This window comes from Aethalodelphis obliquidens, unplaced genomic scaffold, assembly GCF_003676395.1.
Source record: "Aethalodelphis obliquidens isolate GAN/ISIS:26980383/991018 unplaced genomic scaffold, ASM367639v1 scaffold3, whole genome shotgun sequence".
Taxonomy (NCBI): Eukaryota; Metazoa; Chordata; class Mammalia; order Artiodactyla; family Delphinidae; genus Aethalodelphis; species Aethalodelphis obliquidens.
Genome location: NW_020837947.1, coordinates 11,835,944 through 11,858,758, shown reverse-complemented (window position 1 = coordinate 11,858,758; position 22,815 = coordinate 11,835,944). Strand labels below are relative to the sequence as shown.

The window sequence follows — 22,815 nt, the reverse complement described above, 5'->3', positions numbered from 1 at the left end:
TCTCTGGCTGCTCTGTCCTTACTCCCTTCCTTTCCAATGGGCCCAGCTCTGTCGCACCTCAGAGCTTCAGATTCACCATTCCCTTTACTTGGAATGATCGATCCAACTCAATCATCCTTCAGAGCTCAGCTGGGCCCCCTCTAATCCCTTAGAGCTAGCTTAACTCTCATTATATGCGCTGCATCTTTAGCAGAGACACAAACAGAACTATTTGTAAAATGATTTGTTTACTATCTGTCGCCCTCAGATCGTAACGGTGACACAGCTTATATCCCTACTGCCTGGTACAGTGCCAGGTGCCGAGTAAAGGCTCCATAAATGGATTAATAACTGAACGAGTTTCAGTATTGGGGCTAATTTCACTTCCTAATCATGCGAATGTTCATCTTGACTGTAGACAGAGCTTCATCTCCGCAGGTTATTTTTATTTAATGGAGCGGCACTAAGATTATGGAGACACTCCATATTTATTTTTTATTTTATTATTTAGCGGCACTAAAAGCATGGAGACACTTTTTCTCTCCCTCGCTAGGCCCGGATGGCACTGCGGCCTGGACTCTGGTCGGGGGTACACACTGGCGCCCTGGATGGGGCTTGGACTAAGGAGAGAGAGGCTCTGGATGGTTTCGTCTCTTTGGGACCATTATTTGGTTTTTGCTTTTTTCTTTTCCCCTTCTGTAATTCCCTTCCGTTTCCCCAAGACGTCTGTTCAATCCGATGTGAACTGTGACCTCACAACTTGGTCTTAGCGTGCTGTGAGAAGCGAGGCAAGGAAGAGGCCACGCCTCCCCCTTGGGGCAAAACTGGAGGAGAAAATGCTAAGAGGCAACTTGCGGCCGAGGGAGTGGGAGTCAGGAACAAAAAGGCCAGCGGAGGGAAGAAGGGCCAGCAGGGCGAGATTTGGAGAGAAGACCGTAAGTACCGGGCAGGCATAGTTGGGGAGGGGAAACTGGACAACGCCTGGACTCTTCTGAGGTTGCACAGCATGCCTGTCACTGACTCACTGCCGGTCAGCTCCAAATTCATCCTTTTTGCCATCTCTGTAAAAAGGGATCTCAGCCTTTTATGTCATTTCCCTTGCCAGCTGCCTCGTTGTTAGCTTTGTCAGTACAGGGTGTGGGGAGAACTTGCAGGAGGGCAGAACTCTGCCTGCCAGTTGCCTCGCTTGCCTGTGGCTCCTGCATTTTGAGGGGTTTCTCCAGCACCAGGATCCCGCAGTGCAGGGCAGCACCCCGTGGCCACCGGCTTCTTCTGGCGCCTCTCTTTCTGGGTGGTTTTGCAGCGAACTGCTTCCATGAGACATCTCCCTCTATACCACTTTCCCCACACCCTAGAGGGTAGATTTCCAGCAAGTTCCACTGGTGTGATACCACAGTGACTTCCCTGGCACTTAGTGAACCTTAGCCATGCTCTCCCCAACAAGGTCTGGGTCTGAGCCTGGGGTAGGGGAGGGATAAGGGAGCACCCTTACCCTTGGGTGCTCTATCTCGGCCCCAGGGGTAGTGGCTGCTTTAAAAGTCTTTGTATCTGCTGTTCCTATTTTCTTTTGCATTCTCTTTACTTCTAACCAGTCAATCCCTCATTGCTCCAAATCCTGTCGTAGTTAATAATTCTTTCTATTAAACTTTTACCACTTAATTGCTGTGTGGTTTCTCTCTTCTGATTGGATCCAGACTGATACACATGGGTGGGGCTCAGACTCTGATTACTTATCTATCAAGGGAAGGTGTCCCTTGAAGACTGGAGGAATTGGAGACATTTGGATTATATGTCCCAAGTTGTGCAATGAACGTGTTACTTGTATAATCAGAAAAAACAAAAACAAAAACATAACGTTGTGAAACAGCATGAAAAAACATGATACAAGAAGCAAGGGTGAAAAACATATAAAGAAGATCCTAGGGTGGTAGCTCTGTGCTAAGGGGAAAAAGCTCCTTAGAGGAGGTGATGCTTGAATTGGGAACTGGAGGGTGAGTGGAGTGGGAGGCATTCCCCGAGGCACTGCCACGTGTGCCCGAGTGGAGACAGGACCAGGGAGAGCCTATGTAGTGGAGAGGGGTCAGTGTGGCCAGAGCCTGTGGCAGTAGAAAGTGGAGAGCCAGGTCTGTCTGAACACAGCAAACCCTTGGGGCTTCACTTAAAAATTGTTAGGTGTGTGTGGGAAAGTTGATTCCATGTGTCTTGTAGACTGGGGAATCGCCAGCTGTGGGAATCTTCCTGGAAGATCTCCAACCATCTCCAGCTTTCTGGGAGTTTAACTGAGGAAGGGCCCTGGCTGGTGTGCTCTGAAATTCACCTCTGGGTTTGTGCCCAAGGCCACACTTCTCATCTGGCTGCTCCCAGCTAAGGGCTGGTAGAGACACGGATGCTCAGGCAGGTGGGTACCGAGGAGAATTGGGCCCCCTATGATGGGTAACTCTGGGTGTAGGACGCACCCATGATCTTCCTGAGGCTGCAGGGAGGTTGGGATGTTGCTTCCCTCTCTCCTTCACTGGGATCAGACTCGCGCGAAGCCTGGCTCTCTGGAAGCCCCTGGCGTTTAATCCCACAGCCATTTCCCCTAAGAAAATTCTTCCGTATCTAGTTCTGTCTTGGCGCCTCCTCCTTGCGGGACCCACACCAGCACACGAACTCTTCCCCCTTCCCGCTCCTCTCTACGCGAGAGCCTTTGTAAAGGCAGGGACAGCGAGGGTGGGAACACAGCCCTCACTCCCGCTTCTCCCGAGCGTCCTCCCCTCCCCATCATCCGGGCCCTCTGGATTCCCCAGGTTTCTCTAATAAACCCTGCAGCTTCCACCTGGGAAGTCCGAATTCTCCCGGACCCTCCGGCTCCTCCCTCTCTCCCTTCTCACGAAGGTTAGGGGGCGAACAGTCTCTCCTGCCTGCACGAGGCTTCAGATTCCGCCTGCTTCTGTCCTTAGTGGTACCCGGGTAAGCGTCTTCCCACTCTCAGCTCTTTGGGGAAGGCACTGGACCTTACGCACCGCACCCACGATGGCAGGCAGAGCGCCGAGCTCATGGTAGGCGCTTACTCGAAGCTCGTGGAGTTCTCGGTGTTGGTTAGTTGGGAAGTCCTAGAAAGAAAGCGCAGGAGGCTACGGCGGGGGACGCGGGCGGGAGCGCCGCCCCGGGAGCCGGCTGCGGGGTCCGGGGTCTGGCGCGGTGGGCGCCGCGGGGGATGGGCGCGGGCCGGCGCGGGCCGGGGGGGGCGGGGGGACTTCTGGGGGGGGGGGGGGGATGGGAGGACGGGGGATGGAGGGGGTGGGCTGGGCTGGGCTGGGCGGCGGGGGCGGGGAGGAGGCGGGCCCAGCGGCCGAGGAGGAAGGTGCGGCCGCTCTCGCCGCCACAGGCGCTGCGTGCGAGGCGAGGGGTAGCGGCGGCGGCTGGAGGCTCAGCGCCCGCGCGGGACGGAGTGACCCTGGCAACTTCTCCAAGTCGGCCGGCGCCGCCCCGCGTGACCCCGGGACCCCGCGGGAACGGCCGTGTCGCCGGTTCGGGCCCGGGCGGGTGCCGGGCGCTCCACCCAGGTAAGGGGGGAGGCGGGGGCCGAGGCCGGACCCCGGCTCGGGGCGGGCGGCCCACCTCCTCTGCTTTGTTCGCCGCGCCCTCCGGCGCCTGCCCCGGGCGGTGAGCCGAGGGTTGCGGCTGCGGTCGCCGAGCCGGCACAACCCGGCGCATGGTGGCAGCTCCCTGGCGCGTCCCGGAACCCCGCGCAGCCTGGCCGGGCGGAGGAAACGCTTTCCAGATCACCGGCCCTCGCGGTGCCCCTGGGCCCGCCCGACCCCCGCGTTCGGGCTTCCGCGCCCCGAGCCCGGTCTCGTGGGTGCGGTGGCCCAGCGCCCTGGAAGGTCCTGGGGGAGCGGACCCTGCGCCCGCGGCTCAGGTCGCCGAGCCCAGGGGTCCCCCAAGCCCGGGGCCACCGGGCGGGAGGGGCAGGAGTCCCGCCGCTGCCCCCGCCCGGCTCTGCTCCGAGGGGCCCAGGTGCCAAGTTTCTGGGAAAGCCGACACGTCGTGTCGCAAACGGATCATATTTACCAAAAACAGTTTAGAAAGAAAAGAGGCCATTCTTCCAACAATTGACGGCCGGCAGCCGCTGTAAAGGTCCGGGCGCGGGGGTGGGGTACGATTGCACGGCGTCGTTTCTCTTTAAGAAACGGTGAAACTTACCGTGATGAGCTTCCATGCGTCTTCATACTTTTTAAAATAGCAAAATAGGGTAACTTTACTTCATTGGGGGGAGGGGAGGCTGCTTGGTCCTGAAGATATTTCCCTTCGCGTTGCCTCTGCGGGGGCCCTGTGAGAGGCTGCCTGATGACAGTTGTAATCTAGGCAGCCTTGCGTCGCGGTAAGACCTTTATTCACTGTGTGGCCAAGGTCTTGGGGTTCTCTTCTCATGCTTATTCACCCGTTCTACCACCCGTCCCTCAAATGCCGCTGACATAATTATTGTAACGGACGGCACCTGGTAATCTCCAGTCCCTCTCCAGTAGATTTAAGCTGGAGGGTCTCTAATAGAAGTTTTTAGTCTTCCAAGTTTCTTACAGGTGCAGACCATATGCTATAAATGTTTCAGACCTAAGCTCAATGAAAAGCGTCAATTTCTGGTCTTATCATTTGAGCATAACCAATAGAACCTGTGTAAGTACACACTTCAAAACATCTGGTATTCTTTAAGGTTTTTTTTTTTTTTTTTGTCTTTAAGGTTTTTATATTCTAAAAATGTAGTATCAAGATTGGTGCCGTGCTGAAAGCAAAATTCTTTTCCGTTGGAGTTTACCTGCTCAGCTTACAGGGTAAGACCTGTTGCTTTAGGGAATCAGAGCCCCTAATTACCTTGTGATTGGTAAATGTGAAAAAACAGGGAAAGGTATAATCCAAGAAGAGTTTATTATTTACAGCGGCAAAACGAGCCCCTAATGATCTCCGAATCCGGTTTTGACACCTTAATTTGCCATATAAAATGCTTCATCATCTGGCCCCTGCCTGCCTTTACAGCCTCCTCTCCTGACTCTTCCCCAGGTCTCGCCTCCCCCCTCCCCCTTACACACACACAAACACATGCACACGCACACACAGCCAGCCTCATCAGACTCCTTCCAGGTCTTGCCTCCCCCCTCCCCCTTACACACACACACACACACACACACACACACCCAGCCTCATCAGACTCCTTCCAAGTTGTCATTTCCAGACCACTGTCTGGAATGAATGAGCATTCTGTTTATACTCTTCTCGCTCCACTTGTCCATCTGTTGGTTACTCACACGTCCTTCATGTGTCAGTCAGATGCATTCTCTAGTAAGCTCTCCTTCCTCATTATCGGTCGGCAGTTAAGCTCTTTCTTCTCTAGTAGTCATCGTCTCTACTACAACGTGATTTTTTTTAAACACCTCTGGCCACGCCACCTTGTAAAATTGTGAGTTGTTCACTGCACAGGGTTATCCTGTCCAGTGGGCAAGTGGAGGCTGAAATCCAATTTACACTCCACTCACCAAGCCCCTGGTGCCCTCCTCTCTGTTGGAAGGGGCCGCCTTTTCTAATTTACCCAACTCGGCACCCATCACACAGCCTGACGGAGCAGAAGCTCAGTTAAGATTCCTTGAATGAGAGAAAAGAAAGCACCGTCTCTACAGACGTCTAGAAAGAAGCCGAAGTTTAGGGGCAGATTCCTCACGTAAGTCAGGATATAGGAATGTGCTTTGGTTTGCTCTTAAGTGATTCTTGAACCAGCCAGACATAAGAGGTGTCTTATCCTTGATTACAGGGAAGACTCTGGGGCTGTAAATTCACAGGTGGGCATCCGAGATGTGTGCCAGCACGTGGTGGGCCTCCTCAGCTGACTGCCTTTCAAGGCTCTAAGGCTTATGCATCTAATCATGATTTGATGCGAGAGATAATGCGAGAGATAAGGGTATAAGACTCTTAAAAGTAAGGCCATAAAGAGCTTTGCTTCCATGAACATGTGTTACTACATTGGTGGAGGTGCCATTTTGTACACAAGCCCCAGTCATCCTAAAGTGACATCACAGAATTAAAAGAAGAATCAGAAAAGAAGGCGTTGAATCTAATTTATTTAGATTCTTCAAATGAGAGCGGCATTTAAGATTGCAGTTTACACATTACAGAAAATGCAGTTTTTATGTGAGGCAGTTTGCAAGCTCAGTTGGCTGTAAGGTTCTTAAAAATGCTCCAAATTTGTATGTAGTTTCAAACTTCTAACAATTTGTGGGCAATCTAGAGATATTTGTCAAGCTAAAGTCTATATGTGGATCATCTCACCAAAATTTATAACATGGTGGTATAAAATCATGGGCTTCCCTGGTGGCGCAGTGGTTGAGAGTCCGCCTGCCAATGCAGGGGACACGGGTTCGTGCCCCGGTCCGGGAAGATCCCACATGCCGCGGAGCGGCTGGGCCCGTGAGCCATGGCCGCTGAGCCTGTGCGTCCGGAGCCTGTGCTCCGCAACAGGAGAGGCCACAGCAGTGAGAGGCCCACGTGCCGCAAAAAAAAAAAAAATCGTATACCATTAAACATCAAAAGAACTTGACAGTTGTATGGAATCCTGGACTCTCTAGAATTCATAGCATAGAATAACTTTAAAGATAATATAGACCAATTTTCCCATTTTATAGGTAAGGAAAAGTAGTACCGGGGACCTGTCCAAGGTCACAGAGCTTAGGTAGGAGCTCAGCCAGGGTGAGCACTCAGATTCCCTGGCTCTTAGTTCATTGCTTTATTTATTCAAGTGCTTTTATGTGTTCAAGCTTCTGTATGTTCCATTGTTGGCTTCAGTTGGGAAATCTTGAGGGTATAGACTAATTATATCTCAGGGAAAGGGAAGATTCCCAGCACCAAACACAATGCCTTGTGTGAAGTAGCCAGGTGATAAATATTTGCTGAATGAAGGAATGAATGAACGAGCCAGTTGAAAGCTTACTTATTTAAAGTAATTATTTGATATAGCACAAACCAAAGTCCTTTGGAGTCCATTATAGTGGAATTTGGCCTATGTGTTTGTATTCCTTAAATGCAATAAAAATGTTAGATAAACTTGATGGAAGAGATGGGTAAGAGGGCTTCCCTGGTGGCGCAGTGGTTGAGAGTCCGCCTGCCGATGCAGGGGGTGCAGGTTCGTGCCCTGGTCTGGGAGGATCCCACGTGCCGCGGAGCGGCTGGGCCCGTGAGCCATGGCTGCTGAGCCTGCGCGTCCTGAGCCTGTGCTCCGCAATGGGAGAGGCCACAGCAGTGAGAGGCCCGCGTACCGCAAAAAAAAAAAAAAAAAGGGAAATAAATGTTTTCTGTAAAAGAAGCCAGAACTCCTCACAGAGAGGCATCAGTAGAAAAACTCAGGATATGGAATCAGTAGGTTTGTCCACAGACCAGCCTTGATTCTGCAAGCCTTGGATATCACCAGCCTCAGTTTCTTCCTGTAACCTCCTGAGTCGCAGAGTCGTTAGAAGGATCGAACGAGCTCACATGTGTGAAAGCACTTTGCAAACTTTAGAACACTGAAGGGTTAGACTGTGTGGCGGGAAGTGCTCTCCAGGCACTGTGCTGGCTTTCTGTATGCATCACCCATTTATTCCTCTGAGTAGAGCAGCAAGGATCTCGTGGAATGAGGAGGAAACCGAAGCCTAAACAACTGTCCCTCCACATGGAACAGGTATTTGGTGACCCCTAAAGTGTATTAAGTATCTTGAGTCTCTGGACTTGAGTAAAGGACTTTCTTCAAGTGGAGAAGAAAGACAAGTGACATGAAAGCAAGTCACTTTGGCTTTAGGCAGAGGAACGATTTGCATTTTCGACCAGTCCCTCTTTAGAGTGTGCTGAGTGGATTCAAGAAAACAAGACCGCCAGAAAGATGGTCAGTTGTAATTGTGCAGATGGTCAAAGGCAGCTGGACCGGGCAGTGGGAAAACACAAGGGGACGGAGTCCTGAGATCTGAAGGAGGTGGAATGGACTTGGCGAGGAAGAGTGTGGTGGGCAAGGGGCAGTGGATCCAGTTAAGGATGTTCACAGACCTCAGCAATGCAGAAGGAGAAGGCTGGGGACCTGCGGGGGCCCCTCACCCAAGTTCACACAGTTAGGAAGTCGCACAGCTGAGATTCACCCAGGTCTGTCTGACTGCGTGTTCCTTCCTCGCTCCCATTCTGTCTCAACTGTTAGCATGTCTCCAATCGTAAATGCATCGAGGATTTTAATAAAAAAACAGTGTAGAATTTGAAAGCTTTTATGAGTTAGTTCAGAATTTTAAGAAAGAACAAAAAGTGCCCCTTCCGAAGCCCTCCCACAGACTGAGGTCAGGAGACAAAGGCTGGTACTCGAGAAGTTTCCCTGCCAGGAGCGTGTAATGTATTTCCTATCTTGGATTCCGTCTGGCCTGGGATCCGGCCCACTCCTCTCCAGGCATTCCATCCAGCTGGAAATGGGTCTGCTTCGTTTCCATTTAGGAGGTTTGCAGATTGAGTAACAGAATCTGGACTGCAGCTTTCATTGTGTTTTTGTGGTGTTGGATTACAAGGTTTCTTTTAAATTCACGGTTAGATTTCTGAATGTGTCTCTTGGACATGGTTCTTTAAGAGTTCCCATTACTAAGTGATTCCTTTGCATTGGGAATAGGATGGAAAACTAGAATTTTGTCATCAGTAGTTTGGGAAATGGCATATAGAAAATAAGCTTGGAAATCTTCTCAAACTGGTAAAAGTTAAGAATTCCCCAAATCTTTTAGCCTTTAAAATATAGTGATGAATTTTTGTGCAGTATTTTGTTATTTTAAAAAAATTTTAATTTTTAGTTTTTGCTACATTGGGTGTTTGTTGCTGCACGCGGACTTTCTCTGGTTGTGGCGAGCGGGGGCTACTCTTCGTTGCGGTGTGCAGGCTTCTCCTTGCAGTGGCTTCTCTTGTTGCGGAGCACGAGGCACACGGCTTCAGTAGTTGTGGCTCGCGGGCTTAGTTGCTCCGCGGTATCTTCCTGGACCAGGGCTCCACCCGTGTCCCCTGCATTGGCAGGCGGATTCTTAACCACTGTGCCACCAGGGAAGCCCCTGTTATCATTTTTAAAATTCAAAATAGCTTTGTCTTGTAAAGAGTGTTCTGTGCCTCAGGATTTACACCTGAAAGGAGGGTGACAGCAGTGCTTTCCTCATTGAAGATTATTCGGAGAATTGAGAAATTAATGAACTAATTAACATAACGTGCTTAGAACCCTACCTGCCAGGATGAGAGTTCAGAAAGTGTTAGTTGTTCTTCCCTCCCTGTAGATCGGATCTGGCTGCATCAAATTATGTAAAATAAGGATGGTGAGCAGGATGGAGCTGGGAGTTGGGCTGGCAAAGTGGAGGCCATACTCCGTTCCTTTTCCGTTGCTTTGCACTGTTCTCTCTGTCCTTCCCTTTGATGGTTCTTCCCCGTTTGGTCAGCTGTTCATCATTTTTTATTGAGACTCAGCGAAGCCTTTCCTCTGAGTGTGAAGCACTCTTTCTTGTGCTTCCAGGCACTTGGTCCTATGTGGTCTGTATCAGTTGTGGCATTCATCGTGGGATATTTAGTTGTGGGCAGTTTCTCCATCACACAGGGAGTTCTTTGCTTATTTTCTTTTTGTACCTCTTCCAGGGCTAGCATGGTGCTTTCGTGGCTGTTCTTAAATGGTGGTCGATAGAATGCAGGAAGTGCTCATTGAAATTGTTTTTAAATTTCTACGTGTTTGAAATTGGTGATTATGAAGTTGAGTGACCCTTTGCCAAATATTTGACTCTTTATCAATAATAAAGTGCTAAAAAATAAAGGTTTCTCCATCTGAAGTGTGGAGTAGTAGCAATATCATTATACTGAGTATTAATCTAGACTCTGGTCTGGAATACACCTTTTACTCATTTGGCAACTTGGCTAAACCTTTGAGGGCCTTAGATTCTTCAGGGAGAAAATAAAATTATTCTCTAATGAGTCCCAATGTCTTCTTGCAGCTGAGGCATCAAATTCTTCTCATTAATCTTCCTCTTCAGGCCTCATGCCAGGGCTTGGTTGATAGAGTAACAGTCACATTTACCCTTACCACTCTGGATAACCATGAGGCTTTTTTTTTTTTTTTGCGGTACGCGGGCCTCTCACTGTTGTGGCCCCTCCCACCGCGGAGCACAGGCTCCGGACGCGCAGGCTCAGCGGCCATGGCTCACGGGCCCAGCCGCTCCGCGGCAGGTGGGATCTTCCCGGACCGGGACATGACCCCATGTCCCCTGCATCGGCAGGCGGACTCTCAACCACTGCGCCACCAGGGAAGCCCCATGAGGCTTGTTTAAAATGGATTTTATACTTTCATAAGAGAGCATTTATACATATGAACAGAAACCAAGGAAGAACACATCCAGAATACACTGAAATGAATTAAGTTATCCTGTGTGCCAGTGGCATTTGAAACTTGTGGAATCAGTACCTACCGTATGAATACATGAAGCCTTGATGAATGTTAGCCAAATCAGAAACCAGAATATTTACCCATTGAACGGGTCCATTTTGAACTTGCCCTCTGGAAGATCCTAATCGTTCTATGAAACCATAGTCATCTGTAGTAATACTCCCTTCACAACTGTCTGTTGAACTTCTCATTGGGAAGTGCACTGCATATCATGTGGGCAAATAACTTCATTTTACATAAGATGTAAAAGAAAATGAGAAATACCATGGACTGGATCCATTCATTATGTATACACCAACCCCTGCTAGCAGGTCACTTTTTAAAAAATCAGAATTTTATTATTATAACTGGAGAGCACTGGTTTCCTCAGCCTGCTAGGCTCATCTTAAATGTCATCCTTCTGAAGCTCTCCCTGATCTTCTCCTAACCCCTCATTTTTTCTTTTTTTTTTTTTTTTTGCACTATGCGGGCCTCTCACTGTGTGGCCTCTCCCTCCGGACGCACAGGCCCAGCGGCCATGGCTCACGGGCCCAGCTGCTCCGCGGCATGTGGGATCTTCCCGGACCAGGGCACGAACCCGTATCCCCTGCATCGGCAGGCGGACTCTCAACCACTGCACCACCAGGGAAGCCCCCCTCATTTTTTCTTGAAATGTAACGCTCTGTCCTCACCATTTTGGGGGTTCATCTTCTGAATGGCTGCATTGCCCACACAATGGCTGTATATGTGTTTGCATCCTCTCCCTGCCCCCAGTTGGATTCCTTATTAACTGTATAAAAGTGATCATTCCGTAAGGTTTGCTGTTTGTGGTGTTTTGGGACACGTATGACTTTTATCAGTGCCTCCACTTTTTTTTTTCCATTCTGATAGGCAACAAGGAGGTAACTATTTGAAAGGTATTTGTATGTGTTTGATTGAATTGTTCTTGGTATTTGTCCAGTCAGAGGTAATAATCCAAGTAGTCAAGATACTGTTTTGAAAGAAAACAAAACAAAACTAGAATTCTGGGTTTTGGGTAGGTTTAAGAGCTCTGCATTTTGGGTAGTTTTGCCAAAAATAGCTGTGTGATCTTGAACAAAACATGACATTCTCTCTGGGTTTCCACTGCTTAATTTGAACTTTGGTGGTCAGGGGAGTCATATTGGACTAAATGACTTTTAGGGATCCTTTCAGTTACAAAAGTCAATGATTCTGTGCAGCAGTAGGATATAAGAAAGCAGAAGAAAAATTTATAAAAATTTAGAAGTGGTGTATTTACAATATGCTATTAGCTCACTGGCATTTGAGCCTTACTGGATGACAGATAACCGTCGCCCAACACTAGTAAGGAGGGCAGTGCTGGTGAACACGTAGGGTCTTGGTAAATCCAGAATGTGTGATGAGACATTGCTGGGAGGTAATTATCTGTGATCTTGGGGGCTGTGGGTAATATGGATTTCAAGGCCTCTGGAACTGGGTGGAGGGGAATTCAGTGTTGAAATAGAAGAATGCCTGGGGAAGAAACTGAGAGATCAGTGCTGTATTGGAGGTGGTGAAGGGAGAGCAGGGCAGGCAGAGAATATATGAAGCACAAAGTAGCCATGTGGTATATATATAAACAGAGTAGCCGTGTAGACTAGATGGAGAACAAAATAGCCATGTAGAGTATAGGTAAACAGAGTAGCCATGTGGAATATAGAACAAAGTAGCTCTGTAGAATATATGTTGGACAGAGTAGCCACATAGAATATATATAAACAGAGTAGCCATGTAATAGACTATATGTAGAGCAAAGTAGCTCCATAGAATAGATACAAACAGTAGCCGCATAGAATATATGTGGAACAAAGTAGCCATGTAGACTGTATAGAAGAAGGTGGCCACACTGGGTCCAAGGTAAAGCTGTATGAGAATGTTGGTAAAATGATGGCACTGCTGAGTCTTAATATGACAGACTGTGAAGAGGATCCGGAAGAGAATTTAGAGTTAATGGTCAAGTCTTGTTACCTTCACTTATAGATGGAGAAAATGAAGCCAGTGATGGGAGTTCTCAACCTTGAATTTGTATAAATATCACTTTGGGAGCCTGTTAAAATGCAGGTTTCTGAAAGTCACCCTGAGATGATGATTCTGGAGGTCTAGGGCGCAGTCAGGCACACCAGGTGTGGCTGGTGGCTCTTTGATTGTACATTGAAAAACTCTGCCCTTCAGGTGAGACTGGCCCTCTTAGGACACTCAGCTTGGGGAGGAAGCGTGCAGAGCTGAACCCAGATCTTCTTTCCCACGTCTTTCTGCCGCAGGATCCCCGTCTGAAATGGCTCCTATAGGACTGTGAGAACCTAACCATGTTAATTTTTGCCGGGGATGGGCAAGAGATTTGGAGGTTAGCCACAGAGAAATGCAATGCAGTTTCCCTTATTTCAGACTGATCCATGATTTGTGGTTTGACAGGCACTGTTTTTAAAAAGAAACATCAGGTCCCTAAAGAAAAAAATTGTTAAGTATATTAATTATAAGCATATTAATAGTGAAAAGCAGCAGGGAAAATTTCCATCTACATAGAAACATCGACTTTGTAATGACTATGAATGAGGAAGCATTTCCATCTCTTTGGTAAGTCATTTCCTAAGAAATACTCACAGGCAGTGTTTTGCTTAGTTGTATTTCAGCTTTCCATGTAATAGGAATTTTAAAATGACTTGTCTTTAGAAATTTAGAGATGTCACTAAATTCAACTGTAATAAGTTCCACCTCAGTCATTCGTGTAAATGTGTGAGGAAATTGAGTCCAGAAGGGTGGTTGACATTGCTGAAGTCTTGGTGTGTGTTGAGAGGAGAATGTCATTGTAGTATGGCATTTTCTGAAAACCTATCTGTCACAGAAGCTAAATTTTGATGGCTTGATAAATCTCATTAGTTAGAAAATTCAGTAAAACTTGAATGGTATATACGGAGTTGGCAGCCAGCATTTGGAATTTTCAGCAAATCAGTCAGTGGGTAGTTCTGAAAATGGATGGGGCACATCCACATTTTGTTAACATTAAATAACACCTCACATAATTGTCCTGTTGTCTAAAGGAGAGCCTTTAAACATTTGTAGAGTGCATTAAAAATTCTTGAATAATTTCAAAATGTAAAAGTACATTTATATTTGTGTGCAGTAGAAGAGATGACAAACTAAAAAAAATTGTAAATAGTGGTGATACAGACATGAGGGTTTATAGTCATATGCATATTCAAAATGTTGTGGTCCCAAATCACAAACTGTGCTATATTCCTTTAATAGTTATATATCAATAAGCATTCTAGAACAGAATAAACTTTAGAAATCACCTAATTCAACCCATTTTTCAGAAGAGAAGCTTGATGTTTTGGGAAAGTTAAATGACCTGTTTTAATTCCCCATTGGAAGAAGTTAATGGTAAGCAGAGCGAGGCCTACATCCCAGAATTCTTTACTCTAGAATTTTTCTCTGTGCTTAAAAATTTAGGAGGACATGTTAGGAGGACTGCATCAAAAAACCATGAAATGTTTTAGATTTTCTATGGGAAAGGAAGCTAAACCTATGCAATTCTGGAGTTAGCAAAGGCAATAACAACTTATTAGCTTGTGTACTTTAGAGCCTGCCCAAAGGAATGTACAACTTTACATGGAGAGAATGGCATACAACTGGAGCTTATTATGTGGTTTACAACAGATGGTGTCATCTGTACAAAGATAAATAGACCTTTTCCTAATTAGGTGTGAGTGGGAGATTTGAGGGTACTGTATACATTATTTGAGCTGAAAGGAATCTTAGAAGTAATCTAGTTCACACCTTTATTTTGTGTAAGAGGAAACATAGCTTTGTCCTGCCTTGCTGTTATAAATAACTATGATGTTTTTGATAATAATTGTTTTAAAACAAAAAACCTGACATCTTTAAAGTGTATCAACTTGTATTATAAACAAAATAATTACAAAACAGATGTCCATGAAATTCAAAATTTTGGGCTTGATTATATCCAAACAATGGAAGAAGTTAGTAATGTGTCTACAAAGATGGTAGTTTGGGGCCTACGATTGACTTTCTATTGGAAGACAGTGGGCCATGCTTCCAAATGCACCCTTGATTATAAGGGCAGGTACCTGCAGCCTTGCAATGACAGCAACCAAGAGAAGAAAACTTACTGTTTAGTCAGATAGAAATCATGCTTAAATTGTGGTCTGAAGTCTGGTTCTCAAGTCTGTGTCTTCGCTGAATTAGTGTGTGGGTTTCTGCAAGTACATGCAAACAGGTAGGAGCTTGGGTGGTGTGGGCGTAGGGAGATGCTGCTAAGAGATGAAGAAAGCTCTACCTATCAAAGCATTATTATTGCAAGGTATTCCGTTATCCCAAGTAAATGAGCAAAGCCGTGGCAATGTTTATGTTCTTTGTTAGCCAATCACACTACTCACATTACTCAATTCAGCTGCTTCTTCCTCATGTACACCTTCCCCTTCCCCCATTCTGCCAGCCTCTCCGCTTCAGTGCATCCTTACTTTTCAAGATGAAGGCTCATCTCGCGAGTGCTTAATAAAGACTAGTTGAAAAGATTTTACTTCATGAAGGAAAAGTGAGTAACAGGTTCAAATAGGTTGATTCTACAGTAATGCCTCATAGTTTGTGATGTTGAAGCTTCATGTAATTTCTCATTTGGCGTTCTCAAAAATTGTTAAAATCGCATGAAATTGAGATGTGGCTTATGACTGATAGCTAGCCTGCGTGGTGCCTCTTCCATGGTTATTTTGCAGAAGGTCAGCAAGCTCACCCGTGTAGATGGCTGACCTATGCCGTGAACTGCACAGAGTTCGAGGTACAGCGAAATCAATTATCAAAGGCTGGGGCGAGCAGTAGTCATGTTCCTACTTATTCTGAGGTATCCGAACCAGGTTTTCCTGGAAAGAGCTGTCTCGTAGTTTAATAATCCTCCCGTGTTTCATCACTTTGTCTCTCTGGTCCTCTTTTCAGTGGGTATTGGTCACTGACAGTCCAGGGTACCACGATCCTGGTTTTCTGGAAACAAGTTTCTTAGCATTGCTCAGCCCTTTTGAGGTTTAACCTCTAAAATACTAGTAAATTCTGCTCTCCTGAATTATTCTTTGAAAACGTGGAAACTTTTTTTTTCACATCTTTATTGGAGTATAAATGCTTTACAATGTTGTGTTAGTTTCTACTGTACAACAAAGTGAATCAGCTTATATGTATATATATCCCCATATCCCCTCCCTCTTGAGCCTCCCTCCCACCCTCCCTATCCCACCCCTCTAGGTGGTCACAAAGCACCGAGCTGATCTCGCTCTTCTATGCAGCAGCTTCCCACTAGCTATTTTACATTTGGTAGTAGAGTCAGTGCTACTCTATCACTTCATCCCAGCTTGCCCTTATCCCCGCCCCGTGCCCTCAAGTCCATTCTCTATGTCTGCGTCTTTATTCCTGCCCTGCCACTAGGTTCATCAGTACCACTTTTTAAAATGCCATATATATGCATTACATACAGTCTTTGTTTTTCTCTTTCTGACTTACTTCACTCTGCATGAGACTCTGGGTCCATCTATCTCACTACAAAGAACTCAGTTTTGTTCCTTTTTATAGCTGAGTAATAGTGCCTTGTATATATGTGCCACATCTTCTTTATCCATTCATCTGTTGATAGACAGGTTGCTTTCATGTCCTGGCTATTGTAAATAGAGCTGCAGTGAACATTGTGGTACATGTCTCTCTTTGAATTATGGTCTTCTCAGGGTATATGCCCAGTAGTGGGATTGCTGGGTCGTGTGGTAGTTCTATTTTTAGTTTTTTCAAGGAACCTCCATACTGTTCTCTCCATAGTGGCTGTGTCAGTCTACATTCCCACCAACAATTCAGGAGGGTTCCCTTTTCTCCATACCCTCTCCAGTGTTTATTGTTTCTAGATTTTTTGATGATGGCCATTCTGACTGGTGTGAGGTGATACCTCATTGCGGTTTTGATTTGCATTTCTCTAATAATTAATGATGTTGAGTATCTTTTCATGTATTTGTTGGCCATCTGTATGTCCTCTTTGGAGAAATGTCTATTTAGGTCTTCCTCCCATTTTTGGATTGGGTTTTTTTTTTGTGTGTGTGTGATATTGAGCTGCATGAGCTACTTGTATATTTTGGAGATTAATCCTTTGTCAGTTGCTTCGTTTGCAAATATTTTCTCCCATACTGAGGGTTGTCTTTTCGTCTTGTTTATGGTTTCCCTTGCTGTGCAAACGCTTTTAAGTTTCATTAGGTCCCATTTGTTTAGTTTCGTTTTTATTTCCGTTACTCTAGGAGGTGGGTCAAAAAGGATCTTGCTGTTTTTTATGTCATAGAGTGTTCTGCCTGTGTTTTCCTCTAAGAGTTTCATAGTGTCTGGTCTTAAATTTAGGTCTTTAATCCATTTTGAGTTTATTTTTATGTATGGTATTAGGGTGTGTTCTAATTTCATTCTTTTACATGTAGCTGTCCAGTTTTCCCAGCACCACTTATTGAAGAGGCTGTCTTTTCTCCATTGTGTATTCTTGCCTGCTTTGTCAAAGATAAGGTGACCATATGTGGGTTTATCTCTGGGCTTTCTATTCCGTTGCATTGATCTACATTTCTGTCTTTGTGCCAGTACAATACTGTCTTGATTACTGTAGCTTTGTAGTATAGTCTGAAGTCAGGGAGCCTGATTCCTCCAGCTCTGTTTTTCTTTCTCAAGATTGCTTTGGCTATTCGGGTTCTTTTGTGTTTCCATACAAATTGTAAAATTTCTTGTTCTAATTCTGTGAAAAATGCCATTGGTAATTTGATAGGGATTGCATTGAACCTGTAGATTGCTTTGCGTGGTATAGTCATTTTCACAGTATTGATTCTTCTGATCCAGGAGCATGGTGTATCTCTCCATCTGTTTATATTATCTTTGATTTCTTTTTTAAAAAAAATTTATTAATTTATTTATTTTGGGCTGCATTGGGTCTTTGTTGCTGAGTGCAGGCTTTCTCTAGTTGTGGTGAGCGGGGGCTACTCTTCATTGCGGTGCACAGGCTTCTCATTGCGGTGGCTTCTCTTGTTGCACAGCATGGAGTCTAGGCACGCGGACTTCAGTAGGTGTGGTGCACGGGCTCTAGAGTGCAGGCTCACTAGTTGTGGCACACGGGCTTAGTTGCTCGTGGCATGTGGGATCTTCCCGGACCAGGGCTCGAACCCATATCCCCTGCATTGGCAGGCGGATTCTTATCCACTGCGCCACCAGGGAAGCTCTTATCTTTGATCTCTTTCACCAGTGTTTTATAGTTTTCTGAGTACAGGTCTTTTGCCTCCTTAGGTAGGTTTATTCCTAGGTATTTCATTCTTTTTGTTGTGTTGGTAAATGAGATTGTTTCCTCAATTTCTCTTTCTGATCTTTGATTGTTAGTGTATGATAATGCCAGAGATTTCTGTGCATTAATTTTGTATCCTGCAACCTAACCAAATTCATTGATTAGTTTTAGTGGTTTTCTGGTGGCATCTTTAGGATTTTCTAGAAAACATTGATTGATACTTTGACTCTTTGGATGTGAGTCTTCTTATGGTGAGAAAAGAAAGAAATATATCGACTGCACTAGCAGTGACTAAATACCTTCTCATGATATCTTGGCTTTTTCAATGGGTGACTTTCCGGTTAGGTTCAGTATTTCTGGGGCAGTTGCTGAATGTGTACTGCAGTAGAGACGTGGGACTAACTAGAATAAGAAGAGGAAGAGAATAATGGAAGACATTGGGATTGCTCCAGAGCAGAGGTTCTCAAACTTCAGGGCATCAAATTCACCTGGAGGGCTTGTTGAAACACAAATTGCTGGGTACCCCTCTCACAGATTCTGGTTCAGGAGGTCTGGGATCGGCTTGAGAATTTTCATTTCTGAGAAGTTTCCAGGGGATGGTGCTTTTGTTGATCCTGGACCACACTTGTAGAACTGCTGCCCTGGAGGTTCAGTGAATGGGGCTGTAGCTCCGTGTATACCAGTCCGCTTCCCAGGGGCTCTGTTTTCCTGTCTGTGAAATGGTACGATACTAGTGGTTTTCAAATGTTTGAAATCACAGGAATCTTTTGTTCCAAACTACATATTGTGTGAAACTCCAAAATACAAAAGAGAGAAACTGGAATTGTGTTCACGGCAGCAGAGGTAGAGGATAAAAGGATTTGTGTCTCTTGTGTATCTTTTTTTAAAAAATAAATTTATTTATTTATTTATTTACTTTTGGCTTCGTTGGGTCTTTGTTGCTGCGCGCGGGCTTTCTTTAGTTGCAGCGAGCCGGGGCTACTCTTCCTTGCAGTGTGCAGGCTTCTCTTTGTGGTGTCTTCTCTTGTTGTGGAGCACGGGCTCTAGGCATGCAGCATGCAGGCTCAGTAGTTGTGGCATGCAGGCCCTAGAGCGCATGGGCTCCAGTAGTTGTGGTGCACGGGCTTAGTTGCTCCGCGGCATGTGGGATCTTCCTGGACCAGGGCTCGAAGCCTTGTCCCCTGCATTGGCAGGCAGTTCTTTACCACTGCGTCACCAGGGAGGTCCCTCTTGTGTATCTTTTTGTCTTGTTCCCCTGGAGTGGAGATGGAAGACATCCCTGGGGTCTCTCTGAAGAACCTAAAACAGTGACAAATCCAATGGAAGGGATGATTTCTAAGGCTCCTGGCGTTTGTCATTTTCCCTTTGATTCTGCATGCTCTTGAAACCGTACACTAAGAGTTGGACAAGTCTAACCAAGAGACTTAACTGTAAGGTTGTGCTTTGTTTTAGTATAGGAAACTGTGTTTAGGCTATATAAATAGGCAGGAAGTGAGTCTGAGACTTTCATGGTAATATAAAAGATTTACAGCTCATTTCAGGTGAGAAATGGGGAAATTCTAGTAAGAAAGGAAATGGGTGGAGGGTAGGGGGACGACTTGGGTAACAGGGATGTGCCTTACTGCCTTTGGGTTCAGCAGGTGTGTGTGATTGAATTGAAGGTGTTCGTGTAAGTCTGATGGTCATGCCTAAAACTGGATTTCAGAATCTTTACTGGAAAATAGATAAGAAGGAGACGTCTTAATGAACGTCTTAATGAAAAGGATGAAAGATCCCAGACGTCACAACTGTCCAGAGATGTCTGCCTATTGCTCTTCATTCCTTTTGTCAACCACTTTATGGAAACCCTAAAACCAGCTTTAAGGGAAACTGTGGATTAATTTTAACTTGACTTTGGTACGCAGTGAGTCTCTGTTCTGGGTTTCTGGAAACCTTTACTTTTACTCTTCCTCCTTGGCTCATTCTCCTTAGAAGAAAAGATCTAAATAGAAAGAAATTAAATATCCGAAAGAATGGAACAGTCTCTGCCGTCGATTAAGTGGGAAACCCAGGAGCAGACACTGCAGAAGTGCCTAGCCTTTTGAATAAAGCAGTGTTTTTCAGACAAGTCACAGGTAGTGACATCAGTTTAGTGGTTAGTTCTGTTTTTAATTCTAGTGCTAGACTTTTTAAAAAATTCCAATAACTATCTGACATTTTTTTTTTTTTGACTAAGACCCATATTAAGACACACAGGAGATGGAATGACATAGCATAATATTGAATAGAAAGTATCTAAATATATTTTAGGAATGTAATTACCACCCTGCTAACTGTGGGATTTAGCTTCAGAAATACATCACGTGCTTCTGGATTATTTCTGTGCCTTCAACATAATATGTGCTTACTGTGAATTTATGGAGGATGCACTATTAAAATTTCTCTTTTAAATGTTAAGTGTTGTAGTTAACGTTTGATCAGAAGGCCTGGGGTAATCTTTGACAATGTACCAAACATGGATTTTATAGTATATCTTGTAAATAAAAGAAAGAAAAGTTAAAAAAAAAAGAAAGTATCTAAATATATTACATGTAGCAAGGATATTGTTTCTTGAAACTTTTGTTTTAGTTTAATATATATTTGTGTGTGTATGTATATATACATATATACATACACAAACATATGGATGTATATAGGGATGTATATATATGATATAGATAGGTAGGTAGATAGGGGAGATATATATATAGTATTAGTTGAAGTTCTTCAGAAAAACAGAATCAATAGGATGTGTCTATATACAGAAAGAATTTTGTAATAAGGAATTGGCTGCATGTGATTATGGAGGCCAGCAAGTCCAAAATCTCAGTGTGGGCAGACAGCCTGGAGACTCAGCCTGGTTCAGATGAAGTTTGCAGGCAGTCTGCTGGAGAACTCCCTCTTGCTCGGGCTGGTCTTTTTGTTCTTAGTCAGGCCTTCAGCTGATGGGATGCGGCCCACCCACATTATGGAGAACAGTTTGTTTTATTGACAGTTCACCGATTTAAATGTTAATCTCATTCGCAAACACTGTCCAAGTTAACGAATAAAATGCATCATCACATATAGGTATACTAAGCCACAAGGCAAAACATGTCTTACCTGTCAAAGTTAAATACACACGTCCATCTATATATACAGGGATAAATATCCCTCAGTATATAGGGATCTCTCCACACACTCGCACAGGCATGTGTATCCATTCTAGGGATCTCTCTCTCTGTGTCTCTCTCTTTCTGTCTCTCTCGATATCTCTAGAAAGGTTGGTGGGTAGATTAGGTGGATAGATGTGGATGGATGGATGGCTAATCAGCTAGATACCTCTAGAATATCTCTGAAGCAGAAACATTTAGCTAAAGCAGAGGTTTTCAGTCTGGGGAGAGGGGTCTTCTTAATCACCTGGGGAGCGTTTCTAAAATGTGTATGTATGTGCTGCAGCCCTTTCTTGTTTCTCCTTGAAGAATGAATCTTAAAAAGGGGGGAGGGGGAGGGGAGATAGGAAGTAGCAAACTGTTTTTTGAAAAAGTTTGATGGACTGAAGTGAAGAGAAGACTGGCGCTCTGAGAGCGGACTTTTAGGCGTCAGCCCGCAGGTGGGAGGTCATGTGCTCTCGGGGGCTCTGGGCTGAGGTCCCTGAGATCTCAGGAGCTTGGATAGCCAGACATGGTACCTGGTGCTTCTGGAGGTTGACAGACACTCTGATATTTGCTTCGCTCTTAACCATATAGAAACAAGTGCCACTTTACCAGCCCTCCACACGTTACCTAGATGTGAGTGTTCCTGCCAAGTGACTGAAAATACATTTGACCCTTGAATAACATGGGTTTGAACTGCGCAGGTCCATTTCTATGCAGATTTTTTTTTCAATCAATGTGCACTGCAGTACTGCACTCTCTGCGGTTGGTTGAATCCGTGGATGTGGGACCACAGATGGAGGGCTGATTGTAAAGTTATACAGGGAGTTTTGACTGCGTGGGGTTGGCGCCCCTACCCCTTGGGTTGTTCAAGGGTCAAATGTGTATGTGACGATCATACCTACGGTTTCTCTCAGCTTGTGCCCTCTACTCCTGGGATACCCATGACCATCTTTAAAATTTTACAGTTGTGTTGTTATAATCTTTTGTGGACTTCCCTGTTGGTGCAGTGGTAAAGAATCTGCCCACCAGTGCAGGGGACACAGGTTCGATCTCTGGTCCGGGAAGATCCCACATGCCGCAGAGCAGCTAAGCCTGCGAGCCGCAACTACTGAAGCCCGCGCGCCTAGAGCCCGTGCTCCGCCACAAGAGAAGCCTGCGCACTGCAACAAAGAGTAGCCCCTGCTCGCCACAACTAGAGAAAGCCCATGCACAGCAACGAAGACCCAACACAGCCCTAAATAAATAGATAGATAAATAAATAAATAAAAAAAATCTTTTGAAATGTTATAAACATACCCTTTGAATCACAGGTGACCAGCTTTGTTCTGGGTGGAGCTTCCCTAGCGATGGGGCCTGGAGGATCTGGGAGATACTGTTATATACATAAATCAACACGTTTTTCATTTTTCTAAGCCTGGGAAGGAGGTTAAAAAAATTAATTAAATTTGGAAGCAGTTATTTTCAGGCCATATTTATGTTGGGTGAGCACTTCATGACCTCCTTAGGTATTGCAGGTAGCTGCTCAGTTTGTAAGATGTAGTTGTCATAAAGGGGTGGGAGTGTCACTGTGGAACTGACATTAGTTAGAAAACCTTTGGACAGGTGATCATTTAGTCTATGCCTCATCTGTTGAATTAAAAGCTCTCTCTCGGCCCTGACCATAGACCTGCTGCATTCTGAGTGTCTCAACTTAAGATTCAAATGAACTGAATTGAGACGGTGTGGCTTTTCAGATATTCTTATATTAAAATGATTGGGTGTGAAATATTTATTTTGAAAAATGTAGGTAGTCATCAGTCACTCCCAGAGCTGGACTGAAATGGCCTATCTTCAGAGCATACTTCCTTGGGTCAGTTGATCCATCTTTCTCCTCAGAGGTGTGTCTGACAATGGTCTGCCTTATGAGTAGTACATAATTTAAACATGTGCTAAGCATA

General features: G+C 45.3%; 1 protein-coding gene across 1 annotated transcript in view; it reads left to right on the top strand.

The window, feature by feature from the left end:
• The first annotated feature begins 3,408 nt into the window (after positions 1-3,408).
• TIAM2 (TIAM Rac1 associated GEF 2) overlaps positions 3,409-22,815 on the top strand; it is a 240,784-nt gene continuing 221,377 nt past the window's right edge. Inside the window, exon 1 of the mRNA XM_027082682.1 lies at positions 3,409-3,527. The gene's annotated coding sequence lies outside the window, so the exon portion shown is untranslated. The remainder of the gene's footprint in view (positions 3,528-22,815) is intronic.